The sequence below is a fragment of the Stomoxys calcitrans genome, chromosome 4 (genome assembly GCF_963082655.1).
Source record: "Stomoxys calcitrans chromosome 4, idStoCalc2.1, whole genome shotgun sequence".
NCBI classification, from domain to species: domain Eukaryota; kingdom Metazoa; phylum Arthropoda; class Insecta; order Diptera; family Muscidae; genus Stomoxys; species Stomoxys calcitrans.
Genome location: NC_081555.1, coordinates 64,629,778 through 64,643,935, shown reverse-complemented (window position 1 = coordinate 64,643,935; position 14,158 = coordinate 64,629,778).

Sequence of the window (14,158 nt, the reverse complement as noted above, 5' to 3'; positions counted from 1 at the left end):
CAAGAATTGATAACCAAAATACCCCACAAACAGCAATTTTTTAGTGACCATCGCAATATGGGGCTCAAATTAAGGTATTTGGGAGTAGAATACGTATTTTAAGAATGGAGTACACCTTACATCCAAACTTAAATTCGTAGATCAATAAAGATCATATGGGATTGAGATAAAGGCACTTATATTGTTAAACTGTAAGTCAAGCGATATACTATTTTCGTAGCATGGTATTTCACTAAAAGATCTTTAATTGTCGAAAATAAATATTCCAAAGAAACTTTTGTTCCATATAAAGTAAAAGAAGGCGCAGCGGAGCGGGCCCGGGTCAGCTAGTTGATAATAAAATACATATTCTCACTCTTTAAAGGCCGGTACTATATTCGGTTTTCGCGTTGAAACTCTATATAAAAACAAAAAAAAAAAAAAAAACAAACGGAAAAATTTGCAGAAATGTGTTCGTTTCGTCATAAATTGTTTTTAAATCTAGGGAAAATTTAAATTTCGGGACGCCCATTGAGAGCACAACCACAGTTGCATTTTGGTATGAAAATAAAAACAAAACATAACTGTCAAATTCCGCTAGCGGAACAATTAAAGATTTCCGCGACTTTTCCGAAAGCAGAATGGAATAACACCCCTAATGCAGAGTTTACATGCCACATCTGATGCATGGTCATTGTAATGGTATTGGTGAAAACAAAGATGTATGCGTCACATCTACACATAACTATCAGTCAAGGCTAAAAAATCAAAGTCATTTGATTTTTTCGATAAATGGCGTCTATCGATTACCGTTTACAAAGAAATATGTAATCATTAATTGACAGATATTGAAAAACACGTTCTGTGCCAAATAAAGTTATAAAATGATGTACCGTTTTTGGCAAAATCTGTACTCAACACGTACACACGATGAGTACGATCATGATGTGCCGTAACAATCAAGAAGATCACGTGTTTAAACCTAACAATTGCGACGAGCAAGGTTAAATTTATGTTATTCGGCATATATAAAATTATGTTAACGGCACCTGCGATATGATTAGTGACAAATTATCACAAAGTAATGCAGAAAGTAAATCGTACGAGGAGATTGTGAACATGATAAGTGAACATTTTAATCCGAAGCCTAATGTCATTCTGGAAAATTATAAAGGGTGATTTTTTTGAGGTTAGGATTTTCATGCATTAGTATTTGACAGATCACGTGGGATTTCAGACATGGTGTCAAAGAGAAAGATGCTCAGTATGCTTTGACATTTCATCATGAATAGACTTACTAACGAGCAACGCTTGCAAATCATTGAATTTTATTACCAAAATCAGTGTTCGGTTCGAAATGTGTTCATTCACCGTAACGTTGCGTCCAGAGGGGATAAATTTACGACCATAGCAATATGGGGCTCAAATGAAAGGTATTTGGGAGTAAAGCACAAATTTGATATCAATATTCGGGAAAAGTGTCTATGGGGCCACCCCACCCCCCCAACACCACCCAAATAGTAAGTATTTTCTGACTATTGTAATATGAGTCTCAAATAAGAGGGCTTTTAAAGTAGAACACGAATCCGATATATATTTTCAAGGCCAACTCACAAGGCCATCCCATAAAAAACCCCCAAGCCGGTCATGTTTGCCGACTACAAAAAAATGAGGCTCAAATAAAGGTAATTAAAGGTATGCCCTAAATCGGGCATATTTACCCACCATGTCAATGTGGAGCTTAAATGAAAGGTATTGGCGGTAGAGCAAGAATTGATACCCATTTACGCAAGAATTGATAACCAAAATACCCCACAAACAGCAATTTTTTAGTGACCATCGCAATATGGGGCTCAAATTAAGGTATTTGGGAGTAGAATACGTATTTTAAGAATGGAGTACACCTTACATCCAAACTTAAATTCGTAGATCAATAAAGATCATATGGGATTGAGATAAAGGCACTTATATTGTTAAACTGTAAGTCAAGCGATATACTATTTTCGTAGCATGGTATTTCACTAAAAGATCTTTAATTGTCGAAAATAAATATTCCAAAGAAACTTTTGTTCCATATAAAGTAAAAGAAGGCGCAGCGGAGCGGGCCCGGGTCAGCTAGTTGATAATAAAATACATATTCTCACTCTTTAAAGGCCGGTACTATATTCGGTTTTCGCGTTGAAACTCTATATAAAAACAAAAAAAAAAAAAAAAACAAACGGAAAAATTTGCAGAAATGTGTTCGTTTCGTCATAAATTGTTTTTAAATCTAGGGAAAATTTAAATTTCGGGACGCCCATTGAGAGCACAACCACAGTTGCATTTTGGTATGAAAATAAAAACAAAACATAACTGTCAAATTCCGCTAGCGGAACAATTAAAGATTTCCGCGACTTTTCCGAAAGCAGAATGGAATAACACCCCTAATGCAGAGTTTACATGCCACATCTGATGCATGGTCATTGTAATGGTATTGGTGAAAACAAAGATGTATGCGTCACATCTACACATAACTATCAGTCAAGGCTAAAAAATCAAAGTCATTTGATTTTTTCGATAAATGGCGTCTATCGATTACCGTTTACAAAGAAATATGTAATCATTAATTGACAGATATTGAAAAACACGTTCTGTGCCAAATAAAGTTATAAAATGATGTACCGTTTTTGGCAAAATCTGTACTCAACACGTACACACGATGAGTACGATCATGATGTGCCGTAACAATCAAGAAGATCACGTGTTTAAACCTAACAATTGCGACGAGCAAGGTTAAATTTATGTTATTCGGCATATATAAAATTATGTTAACGGCACCTGCGATATGATTAGTGACAAATTATCACAAAGTAATGCAGAAAGTAAATCGTACGAGGAGATTGTGAACATGATAAGTGAACATTTTAATCCGAAGCCTAATGTCATTCTGGAAAATTATAAAGGGTGATTTTTTTGAGGTTAGGATTTTCATGCATTAGTATTTGACAGATCACGTGGGATTTCAGACATGGTGTCAAAGAGAAAGATGCTCAGTATGCTTTGACATTTCATCATGAATAGACTTACTAACGAGCAACGCTTGCAAATCATTTTCAGTGAATGGGCCCTAGAAAAGTTGGCAGAAAATCCGCTTTTTTATCGACAAATTTTGTTCAGCGATGAGGCTCATTTCTGGTTGAATGGCTACGTAAATAAGCAAAATTGCCGCATTTGGAGTGAAGAGCAACCAGAAGCCGTTCAAGAACTGCCCATGCATCCCGAAAAATGCACTGTTTGGTGTGGTTTGTACGCTGGTGGAATCATTGGACCGTATTTTTTCAAAGATGCTGTTGGACGCAACGTTACGGTGAATGAACACATTTCGAACCGAACACTGATTTTGGTAATAAAATTCAATGATTTGCAAGCGTTGCTCGTTAGTAAGTCTATTCATGATGAAATGTCAAAGCATACTGAGCATCTTTCTCTTTGACACCATGTCTGAAATCCCACGTGATCTGTCAAATACTAATGCATGAAAATCCTAACCTCAAAAAAATCACCCTATAGGTTAAACCTGTACAAACAAAAGGAAAACGAATCATGTGCTGAGTTTTTGGTAACTCAGAGGAGGTTAGCTTCTAATTGTGTCTACGGTGCATACCTTAACTCTAGAATACTAAACATATTTTTTAGTCCTCTAATGCTGAACTTCGCCTAATCCAAAACCGTTTGTGCACTAGCTCGTACAACACTTAACTGAGTTTGCACGAGTGTAGGCTTTGATACGAGTGAGCAATCAGATCACAAAACAAAATATTGCTTCGCCTCATTGGCTATGTTTACTATTCTAGGTTTAATACAGGTTAAAGGAATCAATTTGTTTTTGGGTTTAAAAATGCAAATATACAAAGTCGATTGCTTGAGAAATCTGATTTGAAGTTAGAAACGGCTATCAATTTGGCAAACACATTCGGAGCGGCAGAACGAGGAGGCATGGAATTGATGACATAATTACTAGGTAGTGTACCGTAAAGAGCTGAATACATTTTTTTTCGCGAAGTGCACTATCAGTCAACGAGTTTTGGTTGTGTGTGTGTGTATATTATAGTGTGTATATTATAGTTATAGTACCATGACACACACAAACAACGAAAAATGGCACGAACTAGTCACATATACAAAGTCAGAGTTGCATTAATCACTGATTTTGACGGATAGTGCACTGAATATATTTTTTTGTTGGTCAACTGCCACTACCTGTAAATGAATATATCTTGATGGAACTATATCAGGACACTAGTAATATGGTGGTGGATTTGATTGGTGATAGAAAGGAAGTTAAAAAACTGCAAGATTATAAAGGTGGCAGGAAGTGTTTCAGATGTGGCAGTGACAAGCACATGGCAAATCAATGTGGTCATAAAGATACAATTTGGGCAAGTTTAAAGTCGTCGTGTCAACTAGATCAAATAACAGATGAATACAGCGACAGGGAGCAGAATTTAGTAAAAGAAATTTACGAGATTTACGAAGGCCACGTTAAGAATATTCAGGATGTACAGGTGGCCAGAAACCGTTATAAAATATTTTATAGGTGCAATATTAACAACGTGTTAATAAGTTTTGAAATACATGCAGGCCCACCAGTATCAATAATCAGTTTGGCGGATACAAAGAAATATTTTGGATGGAAAGGCTTTACAAATATTTACATGTATAGTTATTTTCACATTGTAGTGGATTGTGTAGCTTACATAGTCGTTGTACGATGGATCAAACTTTACATTGTGAAATCTCAAAGGAAACCACTGCTAGGCCGCGAATGGCTAAAGATTGACTGGGAAGCCGATTGCAACTATTATATGCACTTCAAAGATCGACCAGCAAAAATTCTAGGGTATTTTCGTCAACTATGGGGAAAATAAAGGGGTATCAAGCAAGGTTATCTCTGAAAGTTGGTGCTACACCGAAATTTTTTAAAGCCTGTAAAGTCCCATTTGCTTGCCGTACAATCGGTGGAGGATGAATTAGAAAGGCAAGTTCGTGGTGGTCTAATTGAACCAGTAAACGTAAGTGAGTGGGTTACCCCATATTGTTGTTGTACTTAAAAAGAATAGCGAAGTGAGATAGTGCGGTGATAACAAAATCATCATAAATTCTGTATTGAATATCGACGAATATCCACGTCCAACTTTTTGTACAATGGCTGGCGGAGACAAATTTACGAAATTAGATTTATCTAAAGCATAATTGCAGCTAGAAATTCATCCAAAAGACCGTCATTCACTAACCTTAAATGCGCATAAGGGGTTGATTTAACCAACAAGGTTAATGTTTAGTGTAACAAGTGCCCCTGCGAAATGGCAACAGTTTATGGAACAGAGATTAAGTGGAGTTCCAGGTGTGGCTGTGTTTCCGGATGACATCCGCATAACCGCTAAAAATGGCATCGAATATATGCAGAGTGGAGCAGGTATTGCAAGGACTGAATGGGAAAAAAATAAGTTAATGCGAATGGATGCAGGATACAATTCAGTACTGTGGATATGTTGTTAGTAAAGGAGGAATAAGTAAAACTACTGATGTAATGGAAGCAATAGCAAAAATGAAGCGACCGGAATTTAGATTAGATTTCTAAAAAGATTTATAGCCTGTTTGTGGATGTCGAACAATAGTCCAATCGAACAAACAACAATCGCTCGAAATCTACGATTTTCTTTATTTCAAAAGATTTTTTACATAAGAAATTGTGTTGTGTTTAATAAAAAATAGATGGAATCATCCATTGGAGTTCTTTTTGGCGGTTGAGGACAAGTCCAAGGATGACACACATAACTTCACCCACAGTAAATTGTGATGGCTGCCCAACGGCTCGGAGACTACGGATACGACGAATGGCTCTCCTCCTTTCCCTGTCACTCTCGGGATGAGCAATACATTGACGGTTGAACAACCTGGCGCATTTCTTCGTGCCAATCACAGTTACGGGTTCGAGGGAGGGTTAGCAATAGACCACAGCTGGCTTAAACCGGTACCTAAGTTACATTGCAGCCACAAATTCCGCTTATGATCGTCGACTCGCTGTTTTATTTCCAGATTCACCTTGCTGATTCTGAGGTTTGTGGGATCCGTGCGATGAACCTCATCATGCTCGTCTTCGAGTGAGCGAGCGGCTTCTGCGTTAGTGATGTCTCGCAATTCCCTTTCGGCAACTTACACATTTGGGGGGGTGTCTATTCACTGAAGCTGCGATTGGTATACTCTCTGAAGCCGACCTAATGGGCAATTGATATACTGTCTGAAGCCGACACAGAGTCGACTCCTAGAATCTCTAATTTGTGTCCAGAACTAGGCTTAAGAGAGATGTTCGTAAATTGTTATAAACAATCTTTCTTGGTCCCTTACAGGTTACATGGACGTAGCCAAAATGTTTCGTCTATAGAAAAACATTAAATTTAATATATTTTAAACACAAAATTCTAGTAAAACTTTAATATGACAAAATTTAATTCTACAGAGACAACATTTTGATCAGACCAGGATCACCTTAAAATTATTTTTCTAAAAAACAAAATTTTATTAAATTTTTATACCCACCACCGAAGGATGGGGTATATTCATTTTGTCATTCCGTTTGCAACACATCGAAATATCCATTTCCGACCCTATAAAGTATATATATTCTTGATCAGCGTGAAAATCTAAGACGATCTAGACATGTCCGTCCATTGAGCTGAAACTTTGCACAGATTATTTTTTTGTCCATAAGCAGGTTAAGTTTGAAGATGGGCAATATCGGACTATATCTTGATATAGCCCCCATATAGACCGATCCGCCGATTTAGGGTCTTAGGCCCATAAAAGCCACATTTAATATCCGATTCTGCTGAAATTTGGGATAGTGAGTTATGTTAGGCCCCTCGACATCCTTCGTCAATTTGGCCCAGATCGGTCCGGATTTGGATATAGCTGCCATATAGACCGATCCTCCGATTTAGGGTCTTAGGCCCATAAAAGCCACATATTTTATCCGATTTTGCTGAAATTTGGGACAGTGAGTTGTGTTAGGCCCCTCGACATCCTTCGTCAATTTGGCCCAGATCGGTCCAGATTTGGATATAGCTGTCATATAGATCGATCCTACGATTTAGTGTCCTAGGCTCATTAAAGCCACATTTATTATCCGATTTTGCTGAAATTTGGGACAGTGAGTTGTAATAAGCTCTTCGACATCCTTCGTCAATTTGGCCCAGATCGGTCCAGATTTGGATATAGCTGCCATATAGACCGATCCCCTGATTTAGGGTTTAAGGCCCATAAAAGCCACATTTATTACCCGATTTTGCTGAAATTTGGGACAGTGAGTAGTGTTGGGCCCTTCGACATCGTTTGTCAATTTGGCTCAGATCGGTCCAGATTTGGATATAGCTGCCATATAGACCGATCTCTCAATTAAAGGTTTTGGGCCCATAAAAGGCGCATTTATTGTCCGATGCGGCCGAAATTGGGGACAGTGGGTTAAATTAAGCCCCCCAACATACTTCTGCAATATGGCACAGATCGGTTCAGATTTGGATATAGCTGCCATATAGACCGATCTCTCGATCTAAGGTTTTGGGGGCATAAAAGGCGCGTTTATTGTCCGATGACGCTGAAATTTGGGACGGTGAGTTTTGTTAGGCCCTTCGACATCTTTTTCAAATTTGACCCAGATCCGTCCAGTTCCGCCATATAGACCGATATCTCGATTTATAGTCTTGATCCCATAAAAGTCGCATTTATAATACGATTTCACTGAAATTTTACACAGTGACTTATGCTAAGCATTTCGACATCCGTGTAGTACATGGTTCAAATCGGTTTATTTTTAGATATAGCTACTTAAAAGACCAATATTTTGTTATACACAATTGAACAATGACTTGTACTTATTAGTATTTGGTCCAAATCGGAACATATTTCGATATAGCTGCTATGGGGCATAAGGTATGCATTTTTCACAGGATTTTGACGAAATGTGGTTTACATATATACCCGAGGTGGTGGGTATCCAAAGTTCGGCCCGGCCGAACTTAACGCCTTTTTACTTGTTTTCTTAAGATATAATTTTAGTGTAATATTTTTAAAGACAAAACAAAGAAAAAATTTTAATAATACAGCGTAACACTCTCTTCCACCCGGCCGACCCCTTTCCAATTTTTTTAAGACAAAATTTCATTAAAATTCTAAAGACTATATTTCAGTGCAAAATTTTTTAAAGACAAACTTTTGCACAGCCTACCTCGAAATTATTTTTTAAAGCCAAAATTTCACTACAATTTTTTGTGCCTGCTCAATGTATTTTGCGACACTATATTTTGCTTAAACATTTTGAAAGCTTTTTATTATACTTTTCTGTCCTAAAAAGAAACAAAAACATAATGAAAAATCACAAAATTAAAATTTTTTCTATGTAAGATTAAAATTTGGAAGACATTTTTTCTAAAGTCAAAATTTCAATGAAATATGATTTAAAGGCGAAATGTTGCTCAGGCCTGAGCATCCTCGATATTACTTTTTCTAAAAGAAAACAATTTTCAAAAAAAAAAAAATTAAGGCAACATTTTAACACATTACGCTTGACCCTCTATTCCCTTGTCCAATTTGGATGAAATTTCACATATTCATAATTTAGAGCACAAATATATAAATATATTTTTTTAATTTTTTTCAACAATTTTTTCAAAGAAAATTTAAAAAAAATTGTGAGAATTTAAGAAAAAAAAATTAAAAATCTTCATTTTATTCCTTACGCTACTTTTTTTTAAACAAAAAAATATATATTTTTTTTAAATATTTTATAACCATTTAGCGAAGAAAGGGGGATTAATTACATTGGCATAAAATAGCACCTGCTGGCTTATCGCCATAAAGTTTTTTTTAATATAGAAACCATCAAATGCAACAAGACACACCAAAATGGATTCCAGAAATCCACTCCTAAGAATTTTGAGAAAAATTTTTGTTGGATATTTTTTGATGTCAAAAGTTGGTGATTTTCGATAAGCCAATTTCCTCAGAGCGTATATCACGGAAAAATTCGTTTTTAATTAGGTTCAGTCATCCACTTTACGCCAATCCAAGTTTCATTAGGACACCTTTTATTTAGGTCGAGATGGAATTTTACTAAGACAGGTTCATTCTTGGGTATTTTTTTACCAATCAGTATTTTTTTAAAGACCGAATATTTATTTACATTTTAAAATAATTTATTCAAATGAAACCATTTCGTTTTTTCCTTAGAATTTCATAATTCACAATACAGTATATAAGGCAATTGAAACGGAGCTCGTAGTGAGCTAGGATCGAAATCTATCAGTTAATAGCAAGAAGCGTTGATTCTAGTAAAATTTTATTAGTTCTGTAGGCTTTGACCGTAGTGCTGGACACAGTGAAATATTTGTTATACCCTCCACCATAGGATGGGGGTATACTAATTTCGTCATTCTGTTTGTAACTACTCGAAATATTCATCTGAGACTCCATAAAGTATAAATTGTATATTCTTAATCGTCGTAACATTTTATTTCGTCCGTCTGTCTAGCCGCTTGAAATTTTGCACAAATACTTCTTATTAGTGTAGGTCGGTTAGTAAATTGTAAATTGCACGACGTGTTTCGCTATGACTTCCAACAACTGTGCTTAATTAGGTTCAATTCGGTAAATAATCTGATAGAGCTGTCATATAACCGATTTTTAATTTGACTTCTTGAGCCACTAGAGGGCGCAACTCTTGTGCGATTTGAATAAAATTTTGCACGAAGTATTTTCTTATGATATCCAAGCATGGTTCAAATCGGTCCATAATCTGATATAGCTGTCATATAAACCGATCTGGGAACGTGACTTCTTGAGCTTCTAGAGGGCGCAATTACTATCCGATTTGGCTGAAATTGTGCATTACGTATTTTATTATGACTTTCAACAACTGTGTCAAATAAGGTTCAAGTCGGTTCAAAACCTTATATATAGCTGCCATATAAACCGATCTGCGATCTTGACTTCTTGAGCCTCTGGAGGTCGCAATTAATATTCGATTTGTCTGAAATTTTGTACGACGGATCCTCCCATGACCATCAACATGCGTGTTTATTGTGGTCTGAATTGGTTTATAGCCTGATACAGCTCCCATATAAATCAATCTCTCCATTTTACTTCTTGAGCCCCCAAAGGGCGCAATTCTTATTCGAATTGGCTGACATTTTACACAGGTCTCCAACATATAATTTAATTGTTGCCCGAACCGGACCATATCTTGATATCGCTCTAATAGCAGAGTAAATCTTTTCTTTTATCCTTGTTTTGCCTAAGAAGAGATGCCAGGAAAAGAACTCGACAAGTGCGATCCATGGTGGAGGGTATATAAGATTCGGCCCGGACGAACTTAACACGCTTTTACTTGTTTTTAAAATTTATTTTTTTGAATTTTTGTAATGTTCCTCCAAAAAAATCTTTTTACAATGAAAAGATCTTAATTCTCACCTAAAGTAAGGAAATGTGTTAAAAAAATAATATTAGTCGACAGACTTTTATTTATGAGAGCAAGTTTTGCACTTACGGTTGTCGCTAGGTAATATGATATCAATTAATTTTTATTTATTTCATATACCGAGTAAAAATTAGAGGGCAAAGAAAGAAAAAAGTTTACAAGTGCAATAACGTGGATCTGATTTCTTCGTATTCTGATTTCTAGTTTTACCATCTTTTCTTATTTTATCTCCAATAAATTAGGAAAACTTTAGGACTTACAAAGACATGGTGCAAATAATAGCCATAAACGGCAATAGTTGGATGCATTTTTTACCCCACATCTTTTCCATCGTCTTTTGAATGGAACATATCTAATATAACTACGCAAATAATATAATTTCCATTTAATGGGGTTTCCATTCCATTCCACTGGTGATTGAACTAAATACCCACATTATAAGGCCGTCACGCAGCTCTGACGAAAGTTTTGTTGTTTTTCATGTTTGTTTTGTATACAGAGCTCACACTCAATAAGAGAGCGAGAAAGCACGGACACCTACTACTTTGCTCATCTTTAGTGTAGACTGGAGACTATTCTAGATATCCGACCTATATATATACTGATTAAGTGTAAGGCAGCCACTATGGCTATGAGACTTAAGGCAATGGGAGGATGAATAGAGCAGGTCGCACCATAGCGGTATAATCGAGGCGACGATAGGAAACCAGGAAGGAATGGAAACGACGCGAGGCCTAGTGCGAGGCACTGCTGCCAGCGGCACAGTCTTGGATTGACAAACTTTGGTATTACCGTCTGGAAGATCATGTTACACGGATGCATAAAAGCTAGAGGACAGCGTGGGACTGGGGGTCTACATCGAGAACCCAGGGACTGAGATCTGTTTTAGACTGCCTGCCGGGCGATCACGGAATGCGTGAGGTGATGTGGTATTAACGCGAAGACGTCGAGTGTAAACTGCTTTATGGGCCGTAAACTGCCTATTGGAGCAATAACAACGCGGACGGTAATGTCACGAACAGTCTTGGAGTTTAAGAAGGAAATTAACGCCTTCTCTGAGAATGGCAAAATCCGCTTCGTTTGGGTGCCTGGCCATAGTGGAGTAATGGGGAATGAAAGAACAAACGATTTGACAATGAAGGCCAGAGGTATGCCGTCAATAAACTTAGTAAATCTTAAACCTTACATGTAGACGCAGTCCGCGAACAGTGGAACAGCTTAACGGTCGGTAGAACGACGAAAATCCTATGGGGAGATCCGGATAGTGAGAAGACGAGGATATTACTGAAAATAAGTCAGGAAGTAGGTCAGTATAGCTTTCGGTATCATAACGGGACATATAGGAATACGAGCTCACTTATGCAAAATCGGTGCGGCAAGTGATAGCATGTGTAGAGCATGCGGGGAGATGATGAGGCGTTGAAGCATTTCCTATACGAGTATCATTGCCCGGCTTTCGCGACTATCAGACACCGGTACTTAGGTGGGGACACAATACCAGACATTAACCACATTCATAGAAAAAGTTTGCTGAAAATAGCAAACACTGTCTGCTGAATATTAGTAGGTCATTATGCTGCTATTATAGCAGTAGTTCTGCTATTGTAGCAGTAGTACTGCAATTTCAGAGCAGCACGCTCACTGCTGAAAAGTGTGTTATTTGCTGAAAATGATTGCTGAAGGGGATGTTAGAAGAAAAATAAAACAACAATGAAAATGTGTGCCCCAGTGAATGTTTGTAATCACAACTGAATATATACTTTCATAACGCTTTTTCTTTAAATTTAGATACAAAAGTATGCCATGCCAGTCATTTTCACATTAGCAGAGCAATTTCACATTTCGAAATGTATACCAATAGATGGATAAATTAAAATCATTTTTCTTCCAAGAAAATTTCTAAGAAAATTCTAAAAAGTGCCTGAAGCAAACCAAATAAGTAACAGCCAACCATATAAAGTAGCATACACATTTTTTTTCAGCAGACTTGTGTATTCAAAATAGCAGATTTTATAAATTGAAATAGAAGTAAGAAATTTTTGCTAATACAGCAGCCCTATATTTGCTGAAACAGCGGTAAGCTTTCCCATTTTCAGCAGACAAAAACTGATGTTTTAGCAAATATTTTTGCTGTTTTGACTCACAAATTTGGTTGAGTGCAACTTAGGGGCGTTGTATGGAAAACAATTAAGGATTTTGTAAGTTCAGTCGGACCTCGATTTTCCGGAATGCTGGGGATCGGAGGCATTAGGTTAGGTTTAAGTGGCAGTTTGCCATCAGACTCACCTAGACGTTTTCGTCGATTGTGATACCACAGGAAGATGCCTTGTAGTTTCTACCGTTAAACTATCCAGAACGCTTTAAAAAGCCCAATAACTTGCGAATGTTCACATCCACTAAATCAGACAGGTTTTCAAAGAAATGAGAACCTAACGTGGAACTCCTTCTAACTGCTAGTGCGGGACATACACACAGAAGGTCTTCTATAGTCTCTTCTTCCTCGATGTCCTTACAGTTTCTGCAAAAGTCGTTGCTGGCAACCTTTAGTCTGTCAGTATTTTTTTTCGATTAGGCAGTGACCTGTCATGACGGACACAATGACTAAGACGTCTGTTCTAGCCAATGACAGCAAAGCAGTAGACCTCTTCAAGTCCAGATGAGGCCACATTGTTTTGGAATGCTCACAGCCCCCGCTTTGTGACCATCTTTCATTCGTTGTCCTTCGGGCCTGGTCCTGAAAACTTTGCTAACATGTCGCTATAGGCATACCCACAGATTCCAGTGTCCCTAGAGTGTGTAAGGTAGTTCTAAGTCTCGCAAGGTCGTCCGATTTAGCCATTCCACCGCTTCCTTAATTGCAAGGATCTCTGCTTGATACACACTGCAGTGGTCGGGTAACTTTTTCGATATGACCAGTTCTAGATCTTTAGAGTACACCCCAAAGCCCACATGGTCGTTTAGTTTTGAACCATCCGTATAGAAGAATTTGTAACTTCTGTTACCAGGGATATCGTTTGATTTGAAGTTCAATTTCCTGTCCAGCAAAACAGCCAGTTATTTTGCGCTTTCTGTAAATGGAACATTCTCTCCACCCAAGGAGACAGGTTCCACTGTAGGCAACTTGTATCTCCTGCTGAAAAGAACTACTTCTGTCTTGCACGGATGTATACCCAGACCACTTTCGGTAGCTCACTTTGTTGTTGCACGTAGAGCTTCCTGAAGTATATCTCTTAGAGTGCTGGGAAATTTTCCCCTAACCGCAATTGCCACATCATCAGCATACGCGACCACTTTTACGCCTTTTTCTTCCAGAGACAATAATATATTGTTAATGGATATATTCTGACCAACTTTTTGATCAAACTTTTTAGATCAACAGATCCTCAGCCTGCCGTAATGCATCTTTTAGTAAGGAAGTTATTAATAAACTTTCTTATGATAGAGTTGATGCCTAGAAACCCCAACTCCTTCATGATTGACGCCGGTTTTACATTATTGAAAGCATTTTTGTTTCAGTGGATTTGCCTTTATTATATGCATGTTGCTGCACCGACAGGCGATCTCCAGGGATCTTTGCCCTAAGATATTTTTCTATCAACTTCTCAAGAGTCTTCAGCATAAAGGATGACTGATTAATAGGACGATAATATTTTACCTTCGTGTGGTAGG